Below are 26,582 nucleotides of genomic sequence, written 5' to 3'. Positions count from 1 at the left end.
GAGACCAGGGACATTTCTGTTGCTATCAGAAATAACCCTGCAAATAGCCAAAAATCAATACATGGTTTTTAAAGTAATGAATGAGGTCATTGAAGATTACTGGGTATCATAAAATAAGGCTGTCATTGATAGTTATTATTTCTAGTTGGGATGCCAAAAATTATCTCAGAAATTAAAGAAGATAACTATGTTTTTGGAACAACCCGTCTTCTCATTAGTGCAGTGACTTAGTGTCTGGTATATATTTGGAACTCAGTAAATGTTTGTTGAATTGGACCCAGTATCTGGTAACAGGACTGGGTAAATTTTCAGTGTCTCTAGAAAGGAAATTCTGTATTTTCTTATGAATATATCTCAAAGCCCCAAGCTTAAAAGTGAGAGTGTATGTTGGTCAAATGGGAAACGGTTTGGAGAACCTCTTTCCAGGAGCAGCTGCTTTTCACTGTCATTTTGGAAGTGTCATCTTCAAATATGTCAGTCAATGTTTGCCTTTTTCTTTTCCCTTCCAAAGAAGTAAGTTCTGGTTACCACTGAAGACGTAATGAAACAGACTGTAATTCGTTCTCTAAGTGTGAGGACTAAAGGTACATCCTTTTTGAAGCCCTGTTTGGACCAGCCTTAAGTCAGAGGTAGAATTGTAAATTCAGATGAAGGTTTTTAAGTTCTGACAGTGGGGCAGTTCACAAGTGCTCTTCTCCGGTGCAGCAAGGACCTTGGTTCTGGGCGTTTCCAGCCACATCTGCAGGGCTTTGAAAAGGAAGAAAGATGTTACTGGTAGGTTCTGTCTTTGAAGGAAAAAAAAGAGTAAAAGGGGTTCCTGTCAGCATGGCAAATAACTTCGGATATTCTAGCGCTAATTAGTTTCTGTGGTCAAAGGTCAGAGAAAGGAGGCCCAGGATTGGAAGAGGTAAGCACCAGACTTTTGGGGTTCTCTTGGTTGCTTTTTCTCCCATGACATTTGTCCCCAAAATAGTACTGTGCTGTTTTTAAAAAATTTTTTAAATTTTTTATATATTTTATTTATTCATGAGAGACACACACACAGAGAGAGGCAGAGACGCAGGCAGAGGGAGAAGCAGGCTCCCCGCAGGGAGCCCGATGGTGGGATTCCCTCCTAGGTCTCCAGGATCAGGTCCTGGGCTGAAGGCGGCGCTAAGCTGAGCCACCCGGGCTGCCCAGGACTGTGATGTTTTGGAGTAGATGCTGGTACTCCATTATTTTGTGATTATCTAAAACTTAGATTACTTAAATAGTTTGAAAATTTATTATAGTAGGAATTGTAATACAAAATTGTTATGGTTTTCATTTTTATCTTCTCTATTCCCATCCCTCTAAGTTACTACAGATATGCCAAATTTCCATAACCATATACAATTAAGATATTTTAATTATATAATACATAAGCAGTTGTTCTTGCCAGTCAATTCCTGTGGAGGTTTTTCCTTATATTTTGTGCAGCTCTCAGATTTTTGTCCTTTTATTGGATAATAACTTACAAAGTTGTCTTTATTTCCTTTGTCTAAATTCAAATGGTTTTATGTGTACTTTTCCCACCTGATCTTTTATTTGCTTAATGTTTGCTGTGCCTCTAGAACTCCTAAAGAAACACTGGGTGTGTGTGGGGGTGGGGGGGCGGTGCGGCGCCTGGGTGGCTCAGTCAGTTAAGCATCAGTGTCCTGGGATGGAGCCCTTTGTGGGTGGCTTCTGTGCAGCGGGGTCTGCCTCTGCCTCTCCCTCTGCTCCTCCCTCTGCTCATGCTCTCTCCCTCACTCTCTCTTAAATATATAAATAAAATTTTAATAAAAAAAATACTGACATACCGACCATTACTAAACATTTTCATTCATGGCACTGAGCAAAGATAGCATTTTCCCACTAGGTACATTCTTTACAAGGTAAAAATCAATGCAAGGTGAAAATATCCTATTGCTCCAGTCAGGTCAGCCTCAATAATAAAAGATGAAAAAGGGAAGTTTGGTAGTGTTTGTTCTTTCACAAATTCATATCTGGAGAAATAACATAATATATACATGATTTCCTGATAACTGCCTTTGGTGTCCAAAATCTGATATTGTTGCATGATAATCTGACATTGCTTCCTGTTTCTGAAGGGATGATTGGATGTGAAGCCAAAATGCTTGCTAAACCAGGAAACTACTATTTCAGAATGCACAGGAACTCAGGCTGCTTGAGCAGTTGTGCCGGGACACAGGCTAACTGTAAACTGTACAGGCTGAATGTCTTCCCTCTGTCGTGGCTGCTTTTAAAAACTGGCTCCAAATAAGTGAAAGGCCTAGTGTTAGCATTATAGTAGCATTAAAATTAATGAGCAAGAGAACTCAACCGAAGCCCAGTGTGCTCCCACCAGTCCCTGTAAGCATTCACGCAGACACTGGATGAGGACCAGCTCATGTGGTGATTGGTCAGGGGCCTGGTGGGAAGCAGGTTGGCAACAGTCCATGATTTGGGGGAACATTTGGTCAAAAGTCTACTTACTAGAATATAGAGTATAGTGAGAATATAAGGGCCTGTAAATGGGGTGGGCAGGGGCTAGTACCTATACTTGAAGAGGAAAGAAGAGAGAATATTACCAAACCCTAAGAAAGATGGATTATGGAGAAATAGCTGTCAGGGCGCCTGGGTGCTCAGTCGGTTAAGCATCGGCCTTTGGCTCAGGTCATGATCCCAGGAGCCTGGGATGGAGCCCCACTTCACATCAGGCTTCCAGTTCAGCAGGGAGCCTGCTTCTCCCTCTCTGCTGCTCCCTCTGCTTGTGCTCTCTAGATCTCTCTATCAAATAAATAAATTTAAAAAATATTTTAAAAAAATGATTAAAAGAAAAAAAAATAGCTGCCTTGCAGAGACTGAGGTCTTCAGTCAAGGGACATGGCTGTCCATTGAGAACACAAGGATGCAGCCAGAGAATCAGTTCCCTGCCCTGAGGCCCATCTGTATTATCCTCATTGGCCAAACCTGACCGAAAGCTAGAGAACAAGGTTGCTTGCAGTCCTTCATAGTTCAGCCCTCCAGGCGCAGAGCAGGATGGAGCTAGGTGGAGGGTGGGTCTGGAGGGTGGGTGGCAACTGCCCACCCAGATGTCCTAAAAGATTCCTGTAGTGATTGGGTGGGGTATCCCCCTCTTCCCTGTTGATACGATGGAACTCATTTCTGTGTCATTGGGTCTCAAGAATACGTAAGGTTACCTAGTTCAGGCCTGTAGAAAATGTCAGCGTCTATTTTAATATTTTCAGTTATGAGGAACTAAATCTTCAAGAAGCAGCTTGTTCTGTTGTTAAACAGCTCTAATTGTCAGGAAGGATTTTTTTGCATTGAAACCCACCTTCCTATGACTTGTCGTGATTGCCAGTTCTCTCTTTTGGAGGTACACAGAAAAAGGCTACCCTCTTGCCATTTATCTTCTATCCTCATTTTAACTCTGTGCTGTTTAACAGTCATTCATTTATTCAACATATTTATCAAATGTCTGCTATGGTTCTATGTTAACGGTTTGGGCTCGTTCTAGGTGCTGGATATTCAGCTGTGAACAAGACAAAACTCCTGCATTCATGGAGCTTCTGTTTTCATGGGTGGGGCAGACATTGGGCAAATATATAATGTGACGTCCAGCGGTGATAACTGCTGAGACTATGCACTGCTAACCACCATTCACAAGAGAAAACTGTGGTTGAGTCGGAGTTAACCGTGTAATGCGGTTGCCCAAAAGCCTAACTCCTTCTCTGGCTGTGTAAATAGAATGCCCAACGCTGGCGAGGTCATGTCCTCTGCTTGCTTACTGTGCAGCTGGACGGGAGCGTTGTATTTATATTCTGTAGGGACATTGGCAGACTGAGACCTGTTGAGATGCCTTCTTACAGCCTTTTAAATCGTTGAAGAAGGCCACGGAGTGCTCGTTAGCCCCGCCCTTCCCGGTTTTGTCAACAGTTCCTCTCATGTGGTATCATCTCAATACTGTAGCCTTCCTTATCTTTCTCAGGTGATTAGTTTACTCTCAAAATGCTGCTCTCAAGAGTTTAACTGGGTTCCCCTAGATGTGGTTTCAAGTTAGGTAATGCCTGGTAGACTTTTTCTTCCCTTGGTCTAGTTATTTAATTTTAGTAATAATGCAGCTGAGGATTGGATTTCCTGTTGTTGTTTTTAAACAGCTGTGTTACTTCTGACTCTCTATGTTACAATACTGTTAATTCAGGTTTCCAGTATTTCTGTTTGTACAATTTATGTTTATACTTAACTATAGGACTGTCCATATAGTGTTCTACGTTAACGGTTCTTTTGAATGTTGTCTTTCCCTTTTTGTCCTCTGCAGAATTACTAAGCATATTCTCAGACCTCATCCGTATGATTAATATAACTGTTCAGTTAAAGAAAAACAGTGACAGGGATCCCTGGGTGGCGCAGCGGTTTGGCGCCTGCCTTTGGCCCAGGGCGCGATCCTGGAGACCCGGGATCGAATCCCACGTCAGGCTCCCGGTGCATGGAGCCTGCTTCTCCCTCTGCCTGTGTCTCTGCCTCTCTCTCTCTCTCTCTCTCTCTCTCTCTGTATGACTATCATAGATAAATAAAAAAAATAAAAAAATAATTAAGAAAAACAGTGACACTGGATCATTCCTTCAGATTATCACAGGTCAATAATTAATATTCTTTTAGGATGTGTTTCAAATAATTGTGAGGCCCCCTTAATTATGTCGTCCGCCTCACACTTCTCTATTTTATCCAGACCTTCTTGAGAAATGAAGATGTATTTTGTTTACAGTATTTCTCTCTGATACCAGGCTTATCAAAAAACATATTAGGATAATTGGACATGACACTGGAAATACAATAGGCTATTATTACCCCTCCCGTACCCAAGTCTTATGGTTTATCGCCTTGAAAATCTAAGTTAGAATTTTGTTCAAATTGATCCCAAGCTTACCTGTGTGTGGTTTCCTCATTTTCGTATGTACCCTTTTCTTCTTTTCTGGAACTTCACTTTCATGTATAGGGAACTTGACAGTAGTGATTCTTTGGTTCTTGAAGAGGAGATGAAGCTAAAATTTAAAAGTGGCCTTTGTTCCCTCTTTTCAGGGTGGGCTCCCGTTTCCAGTTTTATGTTTCTTCCTTGATCAGATCCAGAACATTGAGGGGCCCCTGGGGGGCTCAGTAGTGAGCGTCTGCCTTCAGCCCAGGGCGTGACCCCGGGGTCCCCGGATCGAGTCCCGCGTCGGGCTCCCTGCATGGAGCCTGCTTCTTCCTCTGCCTGGGTCTCTGCCTCTCTCTCTGTCTCTGTGTCTCATGAGTAAATAAATAACATCTTAAAAAAAGTCTAGAACATTGAGGCAAAATAGCAGCTGGATAATTCTACATTCTGACTTCTGTGACGGTTGTGTCATTTCCCCCGGGATTTTAAAAGGGAATGGGAATGGCTGTGTGCCCCGGGTGCTGCTCCTGCTGGCTGTACCCGAGGTCTTCCTGGACCCTCTCTAGCCTCCCTGAAGTGCCTGCAGGGAGTAAACTCTTAGGTGTGTGTCCAGAGCATTAGTACATGTGTTTGGTTTGGTTTTTAATTTTTGTGAGCTTCCTGTAAGACTAGAGTATGGTTTTTTTTTTTAGAGGCCTCTGTATTTGTGGGTTAGAAAAAAAAGACGACAGTATTGACCTTATTCTTCATGGGAATATTTTCTATTTTATTTTCTAAGGAGTTTGGTGTCCTGTTTTCTAGGATTTTCTGGATTACATATATAGCATCCTGACTGTGCTCAGATGCTTACGAGCACATACATCTTGCTGGCAGTGTGACCTTAAAGGGGACCGTTACGGAAGCTGTCTCATGCTCTGTGCGCCAGTATCCACGGACCTTGTGGTTAAACCTGCCAAACCTGTGAAGTCAGGTGGCTTTTAACTCAGGGTTTGAATTGACTGCAGATACTGGAGATGTGCCTGTGCTGACTGGGAGATCAGTGTATTAGCTGAGTTTAAAGACCAGAAGCTGTTTAACAATTTTCCTTGCTTTTCACATACTGCAGAGAAAAGGCTAAATCCCATCTGGCGTGCGCTATCGTAGGAATCTTACACTTTAGATTCATAAACAGTATGTTCGGGTTTTCTAGATTTGGCATTTGTTGTGTTCTGGGTTGATTTTATACTAAGTGTCCAATTTCTTGCCTTTTAACTATAACTGAATTCTAGTTGACTAAAGGGGTAGAATTTGAATTTGTGTTTAGTACCTGCAGTTGTTACCAGGCTCATGTGAGCGTCATTGTCCCCCTGGGGTCGCTTCACAAACAGACATAGCGGTCATGCTCTGGTGAACACTCCCCTGGCATACACCGGTGTTCTGGTGTAACTCCCTCTCAGGAGTGTCCTGGTTGGGAAGAGAAACTGTGTGGTTCCCTTGGGTACATCCCCGAGCCATCCTAGAAAGCACATGGCTCCCACTGTGTGTCATTGCTCTGACCTCTGGCCCTTTCTTACTCACCGTTCCCTACAACAAGAACCAAGAATGACTTGTGGGACCAGAAAACCCAATGATCCTGGGAATCTGTTCATCTTCTTAAAGGGACATTTGATGACATACTTCCTTAGAAGGACAGGGTTGGTACTCATGGCTAAAGAGCAACTTCCATTATGTTGGGACATTGAAAACTCATTTTCTCAATGTAACTGAACTTTTCTTGCTGAACGAATCTGATTAAAAACTTTATACAGTGATGGATTTTTAGTAATATCTGCTGTTTAAATGCAGGATCTTTTAGGGGCACCTGGGTGGCTCAGTTGGTCGAGCATCCTACTCTTGGTTTTGGCTCAGATCACGATCTCAGGGTTGTGGGATTGAACTCATCGGGTTCCATGCTCAGGGCAAAGTCTGCTTGAGATTCTCTCTCTCTCTCTCTCTCTCTCTCTCTCTCTCTCTCTCTCTGTCTCCCTCTCTCCCTCTGCCCCTCCCTCCAAAAATAAATAAATAAAATCTTTAAAACAAAATGAAAAATAGGGGTGCCAGGGAGGCTCAGTCGGTTTAGCATGTCTTCTCTCAGGTCATGATCTCAGGACCTGGGATGGAGCCCCCCCCCCAAAAAAAATCAGTCTCTCTGCTCAGCAGGGAGTCTGCTTCTTCCTCTCCTTCATGCTTGTGCTCTCTTGCTATCTCTCTCTCTCTCAAATTAATAAATAAAATCTTTTGAAAATCAAGTAAAATTAAAAATAAATGCAGAATATTTTAACCCATGGGCTTTTGCAAGCCACATTGCATCTTGTTCCATCCAAATGCTGATTGCTGTCTCCTCTTATAGTAGCCCCTGGAGGGCAGGGACCCACCCTAGCTTATTCATGTTGCCTCCCAGCACTGACCATTCAGTAGGTGTGGCTGAGAGAAAGAGGGAGGTATGGGGGAAAGGAGGGCTGTGAATTAGCCCTACTGCTTTCTGCTTCCCTTTTAAGAATTGAAGTGTCTGAGCTGCATGTCTAGGAGTATGAAGGGTAGTAAATATTTTAGGAAATGGCTTTCCCAATTTTCTGAATAGGACACCTCATTTAGTTTCCCAGGGTTGCTATTCTCCAGCCAAACTTCTCAACCTCAGCACTATTCACAGGCTGGCCTGGATGATTCTGTTGTACAGCTGGCTCCGTGTGCATCATAGGACACTGAGTTAGCAGCATCCTTGGTCTCTACCCACTGGATGCCAGTAGTATACCCCACCCCCGGCTCTGACAACCAGAAATGTCTCTAGACATTGCCACATGAACAGGAGGCAAACGGAGACCTACCTACTTCTTGACAACCATTACTGTACAGAAGTTCCTGTCTGGAATAAATGCAGACCAAAGAAACCAGCAAATAATAGAAATTTGGAGTTGGAAGGGAACTTGGAAATCATCCCCCATGCTGTTCCTCCCGGTGCTCCTCACCCCACCCCCGTTGCAACACATACCACTGTTTTATCCCTAAAGAACCTTATGACCCAGGGGAATTATTGAATATAAAAAAATATATAAGTATTTGAAGTAATAATTGATTTTGGACTGTAGATTTATTTTTGTTCACACATCCTTGGAAAGAGAAGTGTCTCCTCACAGATCTTTGGAAGGAGAAGTGTTTCCCTCTAACCAACTCGAAATAAGAAAACATAAGCTTCTGGAAAAAACATAAGGGGATAATAATTCATATTGCAGAAAAATGAAAGGGTAGCACCACTAAAAAGGAATTAAAGATGTATATTGAACATTTGTTCAGATTAAAAAGAATAGTGCAAACTCACTAGGATATGGTTAGGTTTTTGGCGTAGGCTTGTGGAGCTGTATGTGCTTCATATTAGGCTATTTTAAGTGCACGTATCTAAAAATAAACAAGAGTATTTAATGTAACAATAATTTGGCTTTTTCAAAATGACTTTTTACATCTAGTTATGATAATGGCCTACCCGATGAGATATTTCTACTGTAGGTTAAGTTGTATTTTATAAGGATATTTTCTATCTTGCTAAGAATTCTCACATAAAGGTAAGAACTCCAAAGTAAATATTAGCTGCTTGTGGTTATTTTAAGACTCATCTCCAAAAAAATAAAAAATAAAAAAGACTCATCTCCAAAACCAAGAGAATTTGGTTCTCACACTTTGTACCTTTTGATTACAAACAGCTCTAAACAGGTTTATGTTGTACTTCATCGAAGATTATAGAGAGGATCGGCAGACTGAGACGCTTTGGTACTGAAATTGGGCAATTCAGAGTTTCTCATGCATGCAAGCCGCCTTTTGTTTTGATCCCTATCATTCTTGGTCAGTCTGTCTCAACATTCTGCTGGAAGGACTGTCCTGAGTGAGGACACAGAGAAAATGGCAGGATACTGAGCCACCGGGGCCACACAGTACCTGCTGTTGGAGGTAGGGTAACATCCAGTTGGCAGACTTTGGTCAGAAGTTTTAGTTGGAGAGTCATGTTTAGAATCCGTTGGTCCTTTCTTGTCGTGTAGGTTTGGTTTCATTTAAGCACAATACAGTCACAAACTTAAACAAGAAGAATGTTTCTGAAAAATCATAGGTATGTTCATTTTTAATAAATCGAAGTATCAGGAGAATTTGCCAATTAAGTTTATCCTAATCTGGTTCCCTATTGCCATCAAAAGACACTGTGATCACAGCCATGCTCTGATTTATCTTTTTTGTATAAGCTGGAGCGTTTTGTTATTGTTATTTTTTAATGTTCTGAAACCTACTTTGTGTGATTCTCAGTGAAAACACTTTCAACCATGTATGTTGGTAATTTGTTGAAAATTCATAACTGAAAACCTGCCACTCTGCTTTTAGTACTTGAAATCCCTTTGCAGAGAGACATTTTTCTCAAAACACATTGTTCGGGAACCTCAAAAAGTTCATTATTGTGACAAGAAGTCCTTTCTGAACTTTGGATCATTACAATAGTATGCTGATTTATGTCAAGAGTAGATTCAGACTTGAATAACTGTAGAGTCCTGGCAAACATGAACATGTCAGATGTCTTGGCACAGTTCGGGGGCAGAAGGGGACTTTCCCACTTTTTTATGTAATCCACAACCATAACCATAGTATGTGGGAGTTTTATGAAATTTCTTCCGTTATACTGAAATGCTTAGCTTTTCATACCGTACATGCTGCACAGTGAGAGCAAGCTCTGTGTATGTATGCATATATTTAAATGAAAAAGAAAAATGAGATCCAAGAAATTCCTTAAGTTTGCAGTGCTGATTATTTTTAGACTGTGTTCATGTGTTCCAAAAGATCTCTTTTAAGTCAGTTGATTGGAACTTGGAACAGAACTTCCCATAGAAACAATAGTATATGTGGTGGTAAATTTTCCAGATGAGGCCTCAGAGCTTATTTAACCCATCATATGCTAACATGCTTTGCAGTACAAGGGCCAAGGATGTGTTGCCTGTCAAAACAGTGTTTAATATTCAAATTGCAACCTGTTTCAATACTAGAAATTAAATAAAATTTAAGAATTTTTAAATGAACAAGAAATAAATGTTATTTCTATTAAAAGGTGGGTTTGAGGGAAAGTAATTTAAGGAGACTTGGTATGGTAGAGACCCGCAGGGCGACCTGAAGATGCGACACTTAGTGTAGTTTAGGCATCTTGGACATGTAAATGGACCCCTTGAGCCTCAGTTTCTTCAAATGTTGTGGTTGTGAGGGTCAGAGCAGAAAGTGCTCGTGATGGTGAACTGTAATCCGCAAAGCTCTTTACAGATACTCAGTGTAAGTTCTTTCTTTCATTATAAAAGTCCTATGACTTGATCTTTCTTTTTCTTGACGTAGGTGTAGTGGTAGCAAAACTCTTTATGCCTAACAATAATTAATAGGGTCCCATTTAGCTCACAGACACAACAAATGCATAGTATTTTGGCCTGTTTCGAAGACAATAACATTTGCTTTTTTGAGACAGATGAAACTCCCAGAGTAACCTCTCTCACACATTTTTCTAGTCTCCAGATCTCTCCTGTCCTTTCCTTGTCTGAGTATCTCTTACTTAATCACCTTCTCAAATTTCACACTAGGGCTCACACTCTAGGCCGGCCTCCCCGTGGCCTGGCCTCTGTCTGACCTGTGCCTCTGGCCTCAGAGCAGCTCCTTGCTGCTAGCAGACCCTGCAGTTGACCAGCTCTGACCTGGGGCCCTCCTCTGCGTGGGGTCTCCCTGGACACCAGACAGAGGCAACCTGTCCGGGAGGACCCAGCCTTGCTACAGTGCGGCTGGTGTGATAGGCCCAGCCTGGGGCCCCGGGGCCAGGTGTAAGGCTAGAAATGCTTGGGCCTGATCTCCCAGACCTGAGGAGCTTTTCTGGTGGAAGTGGGGTCAGGAAGCAACACGGGGACTGTGGCCATCACAACAGAGCAAAGCTTTCCCATTCGCTGCCTCATTCACTGGGGAAGCTGGGTGGGGGGACTACTGTATGCTTGTGAGAGTCACAGTAACTCACCAAAGAAGCAAATTGAAAGGGGCTTATGAAAGTATTATTTTTTGGGTCAGAGTTATAAATTTAAGACCAAACATTAAAATAATAACATTTTATACTAGAACAAGTCTTAGAGATCAGGAAATCCAACTTACTCTTTTTAGAATGGAGGAGTCTTAAGCTGGACGGCTTCACTGATTTGTAGGTGTCTCATGCCTTCCAGTTTGAAACCTTTCATAGGACATCCCGAAGACTCTACGTCTGCGCCTCACTATCCCTCTGTTTTCTCTATAAGGTTGGCATGGATTTTGCACAGCTGTGTGTTGGGATCCTTGGATCTGCCGAATAGTCTACAAAGACCAGAAGGGAAGGAGTAGGGAGCCTGCTACATAGTCTCTGATTCCTTCTCCTGGCATAGTCTGAATTAGTAATATTTATTAAACAAGGCTATTTGTAGACGTTGTAGAGAAAAGTCTGACACAGTTCCTGTTCTTTCAGAGCTTACAGTACTGTATTATTGTATATCATTAGAGGGAGCACATTCTGGGCCTTGTGGCACCCACTGAGTAGGATATTAGCGCACCGAGTTCTAGTTTTGTTTATTCCACTGATTTTTGTTAAGACTTAAAATTAAATTGTTCTTTTTTTTTTTTTTTTTAAGATTTTTATGTATTTACTTGAGAGAGAGAGCACACAGGTAGACAGAGGGAGAAGCAGACTCCCTCCTGAGCAGGGAGCCCCATGAGGGGCTCAATCCCAGGACCCTGAGACTAAGACCTGAGGCTGCAATCAAGAGTTAGATCCCCAGCCGACTGTGGCACCCAGGCACACTGAGTTCTCGGGCCTTAATTTTCTTATCCATGAAATAAGATTAAATTCTGAAGTCTTTATATCTATACTTTTTGTGAGTCATGTGTCATGATACTTTATTTTAATCATTGGGCTTTTGAACCCTATTATTTATTTCAAGAAATTCTTAGCCAGGATGTGGACACTAATTAATTTATATGCTGATGTGCTAGACAACTTAGCAATTTATTGAACCACAGGCTTGAAAGTGTCTGGAAATGTATAATGGTCCATAGCTTCAATTTTAAGGCAGAACTAGATCCCAAACCCCTATAAAATAATTTGGATTATTATATACCTCATTAGGTTTATAGAATAGAATATGCCTACTTTTGAATATTCACAGGCTTAGAAAGTAAAAAATGATTATTATAAAGAGATTTTGACTTTACAAAGGGATTTAACCACTGAACTCTTTGCAGTAGTGAGTTCTTGTGCATATAAAATATAATACGGTTCGCAGAAGCGTAGTTTTTGTGCATCCGGGATATATGGTGGTTTATGTTTACAGTGTGTACTTCTCCGAGGTCATGCTGAGCATGTGCATACCAAATATGCTTTCTGTTACCTAACTGGGAATTTTCTGTGGTTTGAGAGGCTTTTTTGCAGTCGTGTTGGAATTTTACAGACCTTTCTGCCCTCACTCTCGGTCTTTCTCCCCGTTGTTCATGCAGCATTTGGGAGATCATTTCAGGTCATTGGATGAGGCACCAGTTAGGAGATGAACCTGTGAGTGGGGAGGTCGGATACTTTGTGTAGCAGCAGGAACACAGACCATGTACAGTTTTAGGCTCCATCGCCAGAACTGCCTCCGACTAGCTTTAAGCAAGGTACTTAACCCCTCAGAATCTCAGTTTTTCATTAGTAAAAGTGGGAATGATAATAACAATAATAATAGTATTAATAATGCTGATATGATAGGTGAGGGCATTTATCTTTTCTGATGGAGCTGACGTAAAACAGACACGCTGCCTTCTCCCTGCAGCGCAGGAGGGGAACAGCCAAACAGCAGGAACGAACTCGTTGCCCTGGGAGTAACAGTTCCTAAGGCTGCCCTGCGGTTTAGGCTAGAGAGCTGCTGGTCTAGCAGTGTGAGACGGTCTGGTACGGTGGTTAAACCCTTGACCTCTATCTAGAGCCAGGAGCCTGGGTTCTCCCTATTAGCTCTGTGCTCTTGGAAAAGTGAGTTATCTGTTTACTGCCTCAGTTTCTTGATCTGTAAACTGAGGCTATTAGCACTTTGGTTGTCAGGTTGTTGGGAGATCCCATGCTAATCTGTGTAGTGTTCAGAACAGTCCCCGGCACGTGATAAGTCTGTGTTCACTGCAGTCTGTTGCAATGCAAAATCTTTGTTTGTTAGAGTTTAATGCAAACTACAAAAACATTGCATGGAATAATGACCGGCTTTTAAAGATAACTGGTGTTTTCTATTGAGGAGGCTGTTAGTTCTGAGCTAAGCCAGTTTCTGTAGCAGGAGATGGGGTTGCTCTTAGGAGTCTGCATCAGCTTTTATCTCTTCCCCTCTCCCTGCATGGCCACTCGGTGCGGCTTTTGTTATTAATGTGGAGCAGTTGAAGTCACTGCCTTGGGTGCAGGCCAGGCCAGTGTTTCTCTGGGCATATATTACTTCCCTGGACTCTGGCAGGAGCGGGATGGTGGGAGTCAGAGGTACCGGGAAGCTGTCCTTTAGGCAGCCCACGTAAGAGGTGTGTTTGCTGTCTTTGCCGCATTGATGCTGATAGATCAGAATCCTATTTAATATCTTGGTAATGTTTTCTCTTACCCTATAATCTGCCCATCTCTTTGAGCTGTCATTTTGCTCGTTCTCTGGTTAGACAGACTAATGCTGTTTGTTATGCGTCTTTCTCCATTGTTGTTTCATTGTTGAAAATCTCTTCAGTTAACTAAGCATTTGTTTCAGGCAGGTAAAATTTCTCTATAAAGATGTATATTTCTGTAAGATTATATGTATCCTATAGGATATATATGACATTTGGCGATTATACAATCTGTATTGCTTTTTTGTTTTTTTCTCTGTAAATAAAATAATCCTGTGTGTGGGGGGGAATATTTATTGAAATAGCAAGTGAAAGTGTGCTTTCACTGAGGAATGGTGTAATTCGAGAACACATTTTTATTTTCTGCTCTACTTTTGTATTTGAGGCTTGGGAGACTATGTTTTTGTTGTTTTAGAAAAGCGATGGAATTTTATCATTTTCCTGAAACTCCCTACCTTCACCTTTTCCTGAAATATTTTTTCCAAGTCCAATTTTCTTTTGTTAAGAGGCTCCATCATTTAAAAAGTAAAGGAGTCTGGTTAGTTTAGGCCTTTTCGGTGATCCTGTTGGCTTTTACAAAAGAAGAGACTGTTTGTCTGAGCAGCAGCAGTTGGAGGATCATATGACCATTAGTGTGAAACTTGGGGCAGTGATTTGTGAGCTTGAGCTTTTACGGTTTTTTGTTTTGTTTTGTTTTCTGTTTTTTGTCTTTCATTATCTGCAAACAGGTTGCCTCAGACCCTGTTGTGCCTCGTGACTTGGGGTAGGAGATACGTTCTCCGATTTTAGACTTTATCCTAACTCTCCCAAATTGTGGGGATTTTCTAAGGTTTTAGTAACTCCCATTGTGAAATAGAAACTGATTTCTGGTTGATTTTAGCTACTGCTACATTGTGACATGCACGGAATTTCTTTCCAATTTGACAGTTGTTTTCTCAATTTGAAAGCAGTAATTGTGAATTAGAATTCCTGGAAATATTATTCTTCCATAATGGTATGTCACAGATGTTTGAGTGCCACACACATTCCTCGTTCCATTTTTAATGTCGATTTAGTGGAGATGAAATGTGGAGAATAGCTGTGTGTTGTAATAGGTGTGGGCCCTCTCCCCAGTGGCTTGCTCCGTGTGCTCTGGTACCCCTCCGTTCTTCCTCAAGTGTCCACTCTTGGAACATTGAGACTTGGTGTGTTGTTAAATATGTCCGTTTCTGAGACATTTATACCCATAGATGTGGACCATTCCCCAAACCACATTCTGCATCCTCACAGAACGTAGGAGAAAGCTGTGCTGTTAGTGTCATGATAGTCTTTCTAGTTCTTTTAAAAATGTATACTTTCGTGATGTGTTCTAGAAGACTTTGAGAATGTTGAGAAGAAAATAAAAACCACTTAGTTTTTATTAGTTTTACCACTAAGAGAAAAACTGCTGTTAAAATGTTGAGGTATTTACTTCGTAATTTTCTATGTGTATTTAGATAGATACATAGTTATTCTTTTATAAGAATGTAAATCTTTTTGAAACCTTTTTTCTTTTTTCTTTTTCTTTTTTTTTTTTTTTGGCATAGCAATATATGTGAGAACATTTTCCGCATTCCAAAATGTTCTTTGAAAATACGATTTTCAGTGGCTCTATGATTTGGCATCTCTTTGGCTCTGGAAATACTTAAAGATGTGCCAAATTAAAAAGTCCATTTTGGGGGTAAGGTCTTACTTCCTATTTTAAAAATAATTGGCTTACAAAGTAATTGGGAACGTGTTAATTTTGTGCTCAAGATAGACTTACGTATTCTTCATTACATTTCTGTAACAAAATATTTTCTTTATGTAATCCTTGATACGGTAACAATTATAATAATTAATTTTTAAGTAGCCACTCATAACTGAAGTGAAAATTTCAAATATCAACTTATTCTATTAAAGAAATCAAACTAGTTTTGAAATAGTTCCTCCCTTCAAATTTGAAATAAGGTTAAAATTTTTTGCAACTGAATTTTGTGTTCATCTATGATGAACAGTTGGTGCCATTGGCTGTGCTTTAATTTTGGGGTCAACTTGACTTTCCTTGAGCCTCCAGGCTTTATAGAACAGGAAAGGCCATGTGGTCTGGGAAATGGAGCCAGATGGTCCCCACGGTGGGTGCCAGGCCCCCAGCAGAGATGGATGCTACACCCGGCAGAGTAGGGTCAACAGCAAATGTCGGTGGCATTGCTCACCCTTTCCTGGAAAGAAAAAATCCTCCCCTCTGCTGGCATAGTTTGAAACTACTTTGTAGGCTCCATTCAGCCTGGTGTAGCAGGTGTCCAGACAGTTGACTGCTAATGGGCAGTGGAGGAGGAGGTGGTGGCACTAGCTGAGACCAAGTTGGCAGCCCCCGTGGCTCTCTCATAAAATCCACATTCTGGCATTCTCAGTGTCTTTCAAAGGAATCTGGGTAAGCCATTAAACTTATGTCATTTTGGTTTACTTGGCTCTTTAAGGGGGGTGGTAATTAAACCAAGTAGAGCTGTCATTCAGTAAATTTCAGTGGTACTCTTCAGTTGAAGATTGAAGCCTGGAATCACAGAACCATCTCTAAATATCACCCTAGAATTGACTACTATGGCTTGTCCTTGACACAAGGGAGTTGATTTGTGGGAAAATGTACGTTTGAGAGTCACATGTCCCCAAGTTTACATATCTGAGCAGTTACTTAGGAGCGGTATGACTTTGGGCATATTTCTTAATGTCTCTGAACGTCAGCTCAGACGTAAACATGATCGTAATAATAATTGCTTTCAAGATAATGAGAGCTTGTATAAGTGCATGCAACAGAATAAGTTTTCACTTGATATTAGGTCCTGTGATGATGACAGATTGGTGCAGAGTCATCTGACCAGTGTGTGGGTTTGTAATCCTTCCACAGCCCTGCAGCAAGTCATTTGGTCTTGAGAATACAGCCTCATACACTTGAGCTAGACCTGAAAATGCAAAGCTGTATAAAAAAAAATGTACCAAAAAAAAAAATGTACCAGAATACGGTGACCTAATAGGCTAAAACGTTTGGGGGGCTTTTTTCTTCTCATTCTGCCTTTGAATAGTCCAGATGGTCCATCCTGGTCCAGGACTAGTTTTGGTACTTCACTAGACAGATTCCTTCCATCTTTTTTCTCTGCCATCCCGGGGTGTTACCCCCATCTTCACAGTCAAAAATGACTCCCCATGATGTCTTTTCAGCCCAAGAAGAGGGGGCTGATCTAGAAGTTGTACAGATCCTTTTCACTCCTAGCCTATTAGCCAGAACAGAGTCACATGACTACAGCTAGCTGTAAAGGAGGCTGGAAAACGTCATCTTTTAGCAAGTAAGCCGCTCTGTGAAAGCTTCTGTTAGTATAGAACAGGGGTCAGCAAAGAGTGGTCTGAGCATCAAATCAGCTACCTGTCATTGTCAATAAAATTGTATTGGAAAACAGCTACTCCCATTTGTTTATGAATTGTCGGTGACTGCCTGCACACTGTAATGGAAGAGTTACGTAGTTGTGCCACATACCGTATTGCCTGCAAAGCCCAAGGAAGCTATTACCTGGTCCTTTATAGAAGAAGTTTGCTGGCTTACTACCGAAAAAAGTTGTTACTGAATGGTCGGTCTATCACAGCCACTAACTCAGGAAGCAGCTAATCCCTGGCATGGTGCCCCAGCCAACTGCTTGTTCCCAGGGAATCCCAAGGGGGCTGGACAAACCAAAAGCATAGCACCTGGCCGGGCTGGCCAACACTGTTGCCGAACAAATTCAAATAAACTTGGCAAGAAAAGCCAGTAACTCAAGAGGTGTGGGTTTGGAAAAGAGAAAGAAGAAATTTATTTCTGGTCTGGTAGTGGGGGAAGTGGCAGGCTCAAGCCTTAATTGAACTCTCCACCTTAAGATGGACACCTAGGGTTTTCTAGGAAGAGGTTCAGGGTCTTCTAGGCATTCCGTTGCTATCAGGGCTTTTCTGGACTAGTGGTTGGAATGTTTCACCAATTGTCAGTGCTTCAAGAAAATGTCCCAACTCTTGGGGTCCATAGTTGAGCAAGAGGGTTCGTTGATAAGAGGAAATGAGTATTTGGGGAGCAACTGGTAGTCTCTACCACTGTAAGGGGCCTGGTAAGTAGGGTGAGTCACTGCCCTAGAAATTCAGAATCAAGACTCTTAAGAAGACTAGTAACCCACTGGGCAGTGAGCTGGTATGCAACTAATTGTTGAAGAAGCATTGTTTAAGGAATAATTAAAGGCGCCTCAGCATGAAGTGATTTGGTGGAGGTGAAGGGGGAGGGTACAAAAGGTTGGTTACTAAAATGAGCTTCCATTTTTAAAGTAGAGCATTACGGCAGCCCCGGTGGCGCAGCGGTTTAGCGCCCCTGCAGCCTGGGGTGTGATCCTGGAGACCTGGGATCAAGTCCTGCGTCAGGCTCCCTGCATGGAGCCTAATTCTCCCTCTGCCTGTGTCTCTGCCTCTCTCTCTCTCTCTATGAATGAATGAATGAATGAATGAATGAATGAATCTATCTATCTTAAAAAAAATAAAGTAGAGCATTATTGGGGCACCTGGGTGGCTCAGTTGGTTAAGTGTCCATCTTTGGCTCAGGTCCTGATCCCAGGGTCCTGGGATTGAGCCCCGAGCTTTGCCCTGGCTCCTTGTTGAGCAGGAATCTGCCTCTCCCAATCCCTCTGCCCCTCCCCAATGTATACGCGCGCTCTCTCTCTCTCTCTCTCTCTCAAATAAATCTTTAAAGTAGAGCACTATAGCTCAAGTATCCTCCCTCCCCTACTCGCAGACCACTTCTACGGCTTGCATTTGACCTTGCTGAATTCCCACTGTCAATCTTCTTTGCTCATCGTCTTGTCCCTGGTCTCCTGCCCTGATGCCTCAGCCTCTTCCATATCTGCTAAGTAACCTCCTTTTAAAGTGTGGCTCTTGGGATCCCTGGGTGGCGCAGCGGTTTGGCGCCTGCCTTTGGCCCGGGGCGCGATCCTGGAGACCCGGGATCGAATCCCACGTCGGGCTCCCGGTGCATGGAGCCTGCTTCTCCCTCTGCCTATGTCTCTGCTTCTCTCTCTCTCACTGTGTGCCTATCATAAATAAATAAAATTAAAAAAAATTTAAAAAAAAAAAAATAAAGTGTGGCTCTTATGTTGTTCTCCTTTAAAGGATTTCCAGTAGATCCCATTACCTACTCAATAAAGGCTCAGCTCCTTGGGTTGTCACTCCAAGTCTTCTGATTCTTTGGGCCTAATCTTAATTTCCTGTCCTGTTTTTCTTCACCTCCTCCACTGGGGGCTGTAGCCTCACAGAAAACACCTCCTTCCCACTCTGCTCTTTGCTATTTCTGTGTATTTGCTCTGGTTGTCTCCTTAGCCTCACACTATTGAAAGCCTTTGGGGACCTAGGACTAGGACTGGCACGTGGTAGGCACATTCACAGCTGGGGCAGATGGGGGTGCTGACTTCCTTCTGTTAGCTCCCACATTTCTGTTTCCCTTTCTAGCTGAGCCCCTTCTCCCGATCTAAGATAAGCTCTCCCTACTTGAAAGCTTTGCTTGTATCTCTTGTAGTACTCCCTGCTTTCTGCGTGGTGTTTGAGTAACTGTGTATTTCTAGTTTGGCAGAGGCTATTAGGTTTCTGAGGCCAGGTCCAGAAGTCACTGGGCTGTGCAGTCTTCACTTTGACATAAGACAGGTTGGTCGGTGCTACAGCGATGCTGTTTACAAACGGTGCCATCTACAAATTAATGCCTCTCACTGAAAACTGGCATTTACTACCTGGAGGAACTTAGTTAGGTACAGATGAAAATAGAGCTCTAATAATTGCATTCAAAATGAGTGCCAGTTAAGATTTTTAAAACCCAGAGCCATTTTTAGCTAGCTTATAGTGAAAGAACACTATATTTTTAAAAGTGTTTTCTTAAGACCTGAAGCAGCATTTGAATGCAGTCATATTCGGAAATTTTAAACAGTTCCTTGGAAAGCCAAGGCTGAGCCAGAAATCAGATAGTGCTTTTTGGGAGGCATAAGGAGGAGCATGTGTGCAGAACTCCCTGAGAGCAGGAGCTGGGCCACCTGTGGGGAAGCCAAGTGGGCCACTCCCAGGGCAGGATTGGGGCATTTTCTCAGCCTTCCTGCTGGAGGCATACCTTATCACATGGAAAGCCTCTCAAAAGTCACCCCCATAATACTCACAGAAAGTAGTATTTTCACAGCTTTGTCTTTCCATAGTTGGTAATCAAATGTAAAAGAGCTTTTATTTTTATAGAAATGATTGGCACGGTAGAGTGCCAACTCTCTCTTCTTCTTCTGTCTTTTTAAGCAAACCTAGAATGAGGAGACCAATCTAAATAATAAAATACTTGCTTATGCTGGCAAGGAATTCATGTTCACTCATCTCCTGTTAATTAAAACCTAGTGAGGTTGGCGACAGTGTTGGGAAGCAGGTGGATAAGGAGGAATCTTCAGTGTGTATTCAGACCTTGTAAAGGCTTGGAAGGAAGTATCCTCCCTAGACAGTGGTGAGGCTTCCCCTGCAAGTCCAGGAGCTGATGCTGGGAGCATAAACAAACACACAGTACTTGCAGCCCTTCTGACAGAGTCAGGAAAGGACGGATAGAAGGGTTTTCTTTTCTTATGGGCTGTGCATTTTGCAATTATTAGAATGTAAGACAGTTTATTCTGGAATTTTTGCTCAAGCTAAGTTAAGGTCAGAAACCATTACCATTATGAGAAAGTCCCAATGTTACCTTGGCCTCCTAGGATTCTTTTACTTTTCTGGGTCCAGTGTCTGGTACAGACTCAACAGACAGCAAGTGTTCAATGCATATTTATTGAACAAATAAATAAATGGAGTCTGGCACCTAATTGTAAGAACTTTCTAGAAGATTAAATGGATTCTTAAGAAAAATGATTTTTTTAAGAGCTGAAATAAAGTCCCCTTCATACCTTCCCCTTGTCACACCTCTCCTATGCATACGTCCCTAGCAACTCTCCTGGTTTTAGTTTGAAAAGTTTGGGAGGAGGGATCCCTGGGTGGCGCAGCGGTTTGGCGCCTGCCTTTGGCCCAGGGCGCGATCCTGGAGACCCGGGATCGAATCCCACATCAGGCTCCCGGTGCATGGAGCCTGCTTCTCCCTCCGCCTGTGTCTCTGCCTCTCTCTCTCTCTCTGTGACTATCATAAATAAATTAAAAATAAATAAATAAATAAATAAAAATTAAAAAAGAAAAGTTTGGGAGGAGTGGGTTTGAAGGTGTGTGGCCTCATATTACTGAAAGGAAAACCCCAATGTTGTGTAAGTATTTCATGGGCCCTTTCATAACAAACACAATATTAAACGCAGCCAAAAAGTTTGTCTTGAATTAATCCTGTGTCTTAACAGCCCTGAACTGAAGTACAGATCTAGGCTTTGTGTATAACATAATAGAATGTTGGAAATGGAGTAAAAAGTTTCAACCAGAAGACTGTTTCAATCTTCCGGCTTGCTGTGTGATTACTTTGAAGTTTTGGGGTTTTATACAAATTTAGCTCTTCAATATACTAAATTAAAGCTTTTTGTGAATAAGCCTAATATGATTTATATTCCTTAATTTTGAGCTCATAATATTTCTCCTGTAGGTATGTAAGAGATAACACAGAAGAAAAATCTCAGTAAGAGTGAGATACTTGCATGGTGAGGAGTAGTTTCCTTTTAAGAAACACTGTGGTATGGTTGGGCATCCGAACTATGTGTTGTACAGATCTATAGTTGACCATTGCACTGTCCTTCCTACTCTTCCCTTGGAAAACTCACTTAACCCTCTGAGTCTGTATTTCTTCAGCTGGAAAATGGGAATAATACCATACTTTCCTTAGAAGCTCATTAATGAGATAATTCATGTGAAGCACTCAGAACAGAGATACATAGAGTGTTTGCATCAATTACGGTAAAGCCTATGCTGCTGGAATGAAGAGGACCCCCCCCCCCCACTGCCTATAGTGAATTAAAGGAGATATAACTTTACTTATTACTCGCATAAACCGGGAAAACCTTGCCCCCGGCATCACAGAGTCCCATCTACATGGTTGAGGCAAGCCACGTCTGTGTCCCAGCTTGAAGATCATGGGGGTGGCGTTGGGTGGTGCAGGGAGTGTAGAGACATCATGCTCAGTGCATATAAGCCCAGACCCAGAATTGGTACACATCCCCGCCATTCGCTTCACCTGGTAGCATCCAGCTGCTGGGGAGGCTAAGAAATATCATTTCTAGCTGGACAGCCCTGTACCCAGTTAAAATTCATTCACTGTGAAAGAATGGAAGAGCAGATTTGGGCGAGCAACGTGGAGTCTACATCACAGTACTTAATAAATGCAGCCATTATTTATCTATTAAAAAATAACATTTTATATAAGAGTTTAAATATCCTTGTTCCAGGGGAAGAGGAATCAAAGACCTGCAGCAGCAGAATTTTTTGTCCCATAAGATCTTAGTAGTTTTGGGGGAGGGGGTCCTTGAGTATTAAGGCTCAAATCCAGGTAAGCCTTGAGGATGGATCAAAAGGTCAAGAGGGTAGAAAGGGTAGATAAAAGGTAAATGGGGTGGGACTGTGGTAAAGGAGTGAATGCCTGTTTAGCTGTGCTCCTCCTTCCTCTCTGCCGGCCACTTAGGAGAAAGACCTAATCTGTAAATTAAACTTAACCCTTTATCTGACCTGGCAAGGACAAAGTACACCAGCTTCTAAAGAAAGTTTTTCTAGGAGCAGGATAGTCATCTTAAAGCACAGAAAGGAAGGCAGGGAAGAGGGGATTTGCACAGGCCATACAAAAGTACAGCATTTTAAGAAGCACATAAATACTTACTGAGATTATATCTGATTTGTTACTGTTGTCATTTTAAAAAACAGAGGTAAAATGCATAAGTTCCTGCATTTAGAAGAAAGTGCTTCAGGTAAAAATTATTAAGTAAGGAAGTTTTCTCAAGAGACGAAATGTACAAATTCTTAAGGACAGCTAAGCTGAGAGAAAAGATCCAGTGTTTTAGCAAATATTTTTAAACCTTTATAAATGTGATCTCCTCTAGTTAATTATCTGTGTGTATTTACCAATTGCTGAGAAATAATTCTAAGGAATGAAATCATATCCTGATTTGCTCCGTAGTATATTCTTTTAAATCTGCATTTTTTAGGCTTGCTGGGTAACTTGCTCTGAACTCTGTCTGCAAGTAATGCTCATATGTTTGATAACGGGGTCATCTTAAAGAGCAGACATCTGTTTTTGTTTTTGTAAGTAACCCATTGCCTAACTGCTAAAAATAGTTGTAGTCATTTTAAACTACATTTTAAACAGATGGTCCAAAGCTGATATGAAAGAAAGAAGTGAATCTGTTTTTAAATTTTTATTTTTTCCCCACCAAAACGGCAAAAATAAACAGTAATACCCTGAACCAAATCTTATCTAAATGTTTATCTCTAAGGAATAAGTTTCCTAAGAGGTGGGATTTGTAGATTTACCTGTTTGAGCTGGTAGAGTCAAAAGCCAAAATAAAGTGCTTAAATTCCTACTTTCTGATTGCATTTATCAAAATGATTACTTCATTGTTGAAATAGAGGGGTTTTTTGTTTGTTTTTGTTTTTGTTTTTAAGAAAAGCGGTGGTAAAATGTATGGGGGCTAAAAAAAAAAAACATTTAGAAAATTCTGAAATCTTAAGAGAGCGGTAAGTGGTGATGACATGTTAGTATTTCATGCGAGTAGGACCTTGCCTACTCGAAGATTATCGATTGATGAAGTTCACTTCTTATGATTTCCAAGTTTTTCAGGGGTCTTGAGCTAATAGTTAATTAGCTACTTCTCGTTAGTTTCTAACATTGAAGATAATCTTTTGATAAATCAACAGTGAATTTATATTTATGAGGGACTTTGAAAAAGAAGAAATTTAACGTGCAGATATTCTTAGACATCAATGAGCAGATTATAATCGTAGTTCTGCCCAGCAAATAAAATAAGGAAGAGAAACATCCAGAGTTTTCTACATGTGAATACTAGGTTGTTGAAGCTCACCTAGATTTTTGCTTTTCATTAATTCCCGTTAGTCATAATTTTGCCTGGCTCATATGACCTTGTGTGTGCGTCCACAGACCACCCACAATTCTTTGATTTTGTTGTTTGCATTTTCTTTACATTTACTGTTTCAGCGGCAACCCAAAATTGATAGCTCTTGGGGATTCGTGGACTATGGATTGTAAACTACCTATCTGGAATCTTTCACCTTTGGTTCTGTCTGAATTTGTCTAAATAAAAAATAGTAGGCTGGCTTACAGAAAAATAAAATTATAGCCCAGGAGTCAGCAAACTACAGCTTGTAGCCCTTGAGAAGGGCTGAGAAGGGTTTTTACATTTTTAAAAGATTGTTTAAAGAGAGGAAGAAGAAAAAGACAATGAAATAGGGAGCACATGTAGGCTGCGAGGTCTAAAATATTTACTAGCTGGCCCTTTACAAAAATGTTTGCCGTCCCCTGTCACAGGTAGCATAACAGCGGTTAGGAGCATGGGCTCTGGGGCCAGGCTGCATCGGTTCAAATTCTAACTTGACCACCTCCAGTATGACCCGGGACAAGTGACTTCATCTCTCTGTGACTTGTTTTCTCCTCTGTAAATTGCAGTGCATACCTCATAGGCCTGAGGTGACGACTATGTTAATGTGGAAAGGGCTTAAAACAATGTCTGATATTTAGTATTCCAATAAATGTTAATGATTATTATTACTGTAGTAGTGGTGGAAAGTCTTAGAGATGATCTAAACTGGTCCTTGCTGTCAAGTTATGAATGTCCAAATTATCAAAGATCCCTATCTGTTTTCTGCATCAAGAATGAAGGACCATTTTCTTTTTAATAGTGCCTGCTTTACTGGAAAAAAAAAAGTCAAGACGACCTATACTCAAATGTAAAAAAAAAAAAAGTAATAAATATACCTGTTTTTAAAGTTAAGAAAAGGACATTAAATGACAATCTGACAACGTGACAGACACTTAAACAGAAATTCCTTGATGTATATGTGACAAAATGTCAGAAGAAATGAATTGGATCGGAGACATAGAAGAAAGAATTAGGGGCAGCCCGGGTGGTGCAGCAGGTTAGCGCCGCCTTCAGCCCGGTGTGATCTTGGAGACCCGGGATCGAGTCCCTCGTCAGGCTCCCTTGCAGGGAGCCTGCTTCTCCTTCTGCCTGTGACTCTGCCTCTCTCTCTGTGACTCTCATGAATAAATAAATAAAATCTTTTTTTTTTTTTTTTAAAGAGAGAAGTAATAGTTAAAAGGAGAAAGAAGAATAAGAAAGGTAGTTAACAGAAGAGGAGAAAAATTTAGATGAACAGGAAGGTGGAGGTTCCTGCAGGATGACCAGTGTTAAATTTCCTACTTCCCGAGAGACCCCACCTCAGTTATTCTGTGTGTCCAGTTTAATTGCTCCTGTTTGAAGGAAAATGTGTCTCCTTTTGCTTATTTTTCCTTCGCAGAGATAATTTTTCAGCATCAAGTAATGCTTACTGAACACAAGTTGTATGTAAGGTATGTTCCCTGGGAAAACTGTCACATATACAGAATCATCATAATCTGTGTATTTATTTTTTAGGCCAAATAATTTCATTATCTTTAGCCACTTGCCTTATCATCATACAATATTTGTTGGATTTCCTAATACTTTTCTTCGTCTTCTCTAATACCTCTTTATTCGTTCCCTTGTTCTCACTCAGGTAGGGTAAGAGCAAACTTTGTCATTTACAAAATGTAGAAAATGTTAAAAAAAAAAAATATATATATATATAATGAAGGTTAATTCACTCCCCCCCCCCCCCCCCCCCCATTTTTCACTCGAGTTGTTTATTCTGTTTATGGATTTCAGACTAGAGAGATCAGTGTTCCAAGACTGGTATTTGATGATGTCAGGGGACTGAAGTAATGGCCTTGCGTGGAGATTACACAGTGAAGCTGCCCATCAATTACCTCATCTTATTAGCTGATGGAGACCTTTGAGAAGACAAGATTGCAGAGCTTTCAAGCCTGTACTCCCAGGATCTGATCCTGAGAGCTTGATAATTGTCCCTGCCCGGTGGGACTGCGTTAAGAGTAGTGTGGCTTAGTGTACGACGATACTTTCTCTGAGAAGATCATAACGGTTCCACACATCCTTTGGATTATTTACATAAGATTAGGACTATCAGATCAACTTTAGGTTTCCTGTCTAGCAGTTATAGAATTCTAAAACCAGTATTGCTTGTTTCCTTGTTTTTGTGTTTCTCCACTAGAAATTGAGTTTGCTGAGACAGGTGAATTTTTGTTTCTTGAGTTACTGCTATTCCTCCAGTAGCCATAACAGCGGTACATGTAGGTGCTCAATAAATATTTTTGGATGAGTGAATGAATGAATAAATTGAATATAGTTACTCATTTTTTTCCACTGAAATAGCCTCTCCAGACTTTTTAGGTTACCAGTTGATATAAAACATTTTAGATGTTTTTGTGCTAAGAAGAATATTTTACATTTTGAATGAATTCTGTTTAACAAATACACAGTTGAGTACATAAAAGAAAAATCGAATACGAAATTCATGTTTTCATGGGTTAATATTCTTGTAACTTAAATGATTAGTAAGATTACTAGGTGCACATGAATTAGGTAGGTAAGGCCTTTAGTTGCAGCTAAAGGAAGTTTGCAACTTTTAAATACCATTGTTCCCTTTAAGAGAATAGCATAACAAATAACTGATTTTTAAAACCTTTCTTTCAAATGGAAGGGAATTACAAAACATTAGTGACCATTGTGCTATGCTGTTTCCTTTAAGCATGCCTTCCAGGTGCCTTTTCTCAAGATTTGGATGTGGCAAAGTGAGGAGTAAGCCAAGGAAGAGGAAGACAGGGCCTGCAGGGCTTGGTGGGCCCACTTGGGGAAGCAGTGCAGGAATTCACAGATGAGCCAGGCCTGTCAGCACCCAATCCTAGTGGAGGAGGAGGCTAGGGAGGTATGGGGTGGGGATGGGGGATTCCAGCAGAGTGGAC

The 26,582-nt window shown here is 41.3% G+C and overlaps 1 protein-coding gene across 8 annotated transcripts in view; it reads left to right on the top strand.

Moving 5' to 3' along the window:
* GAB1 (GRB2 associated binding protein 1) overlaps window positions 1-26,582 on the top strand; it is a 114,725-nt gene that overhangs the window by 32,139 nt on the left and 56,004 nt on the right. The window contains exon 1 of one of the 8 annotated variants that reach the window (XM_072755168.1): window positions 13,221-13,480. The exons of 6 other annotated variants lie outside the window; for them this stretch is intronic. The gene's annotated coding sequence lies outside the window, so the exon portion shown is untranslated. Of the gene's footprint in view, window positions 1-13,220; window positions 13,541-26,582 lie in introns of those variants that run through there. One more of the 8 variants, XM_072755172.1, reaches the window with a different exon arrangement.

This window comes from Vulpes vulpes, chromosome 4 (genome assembly GCF_048418805.1).
Source record: "Vulpes vulpes isolate BD-2025 chromosome 4, VulVul3, whole genome shotgun sequence".
NCBI classification, from domain to species: Eukaryota; Metazoa; Chordata; class Mammalia; order Carnivora; family Canidae; genus Vulpes; species Vulpes vulpes.
Note: the sequence above shows the minus strand (reverse complement) of the source record. Positions and strands in the feature narration are given on the sequence as shown.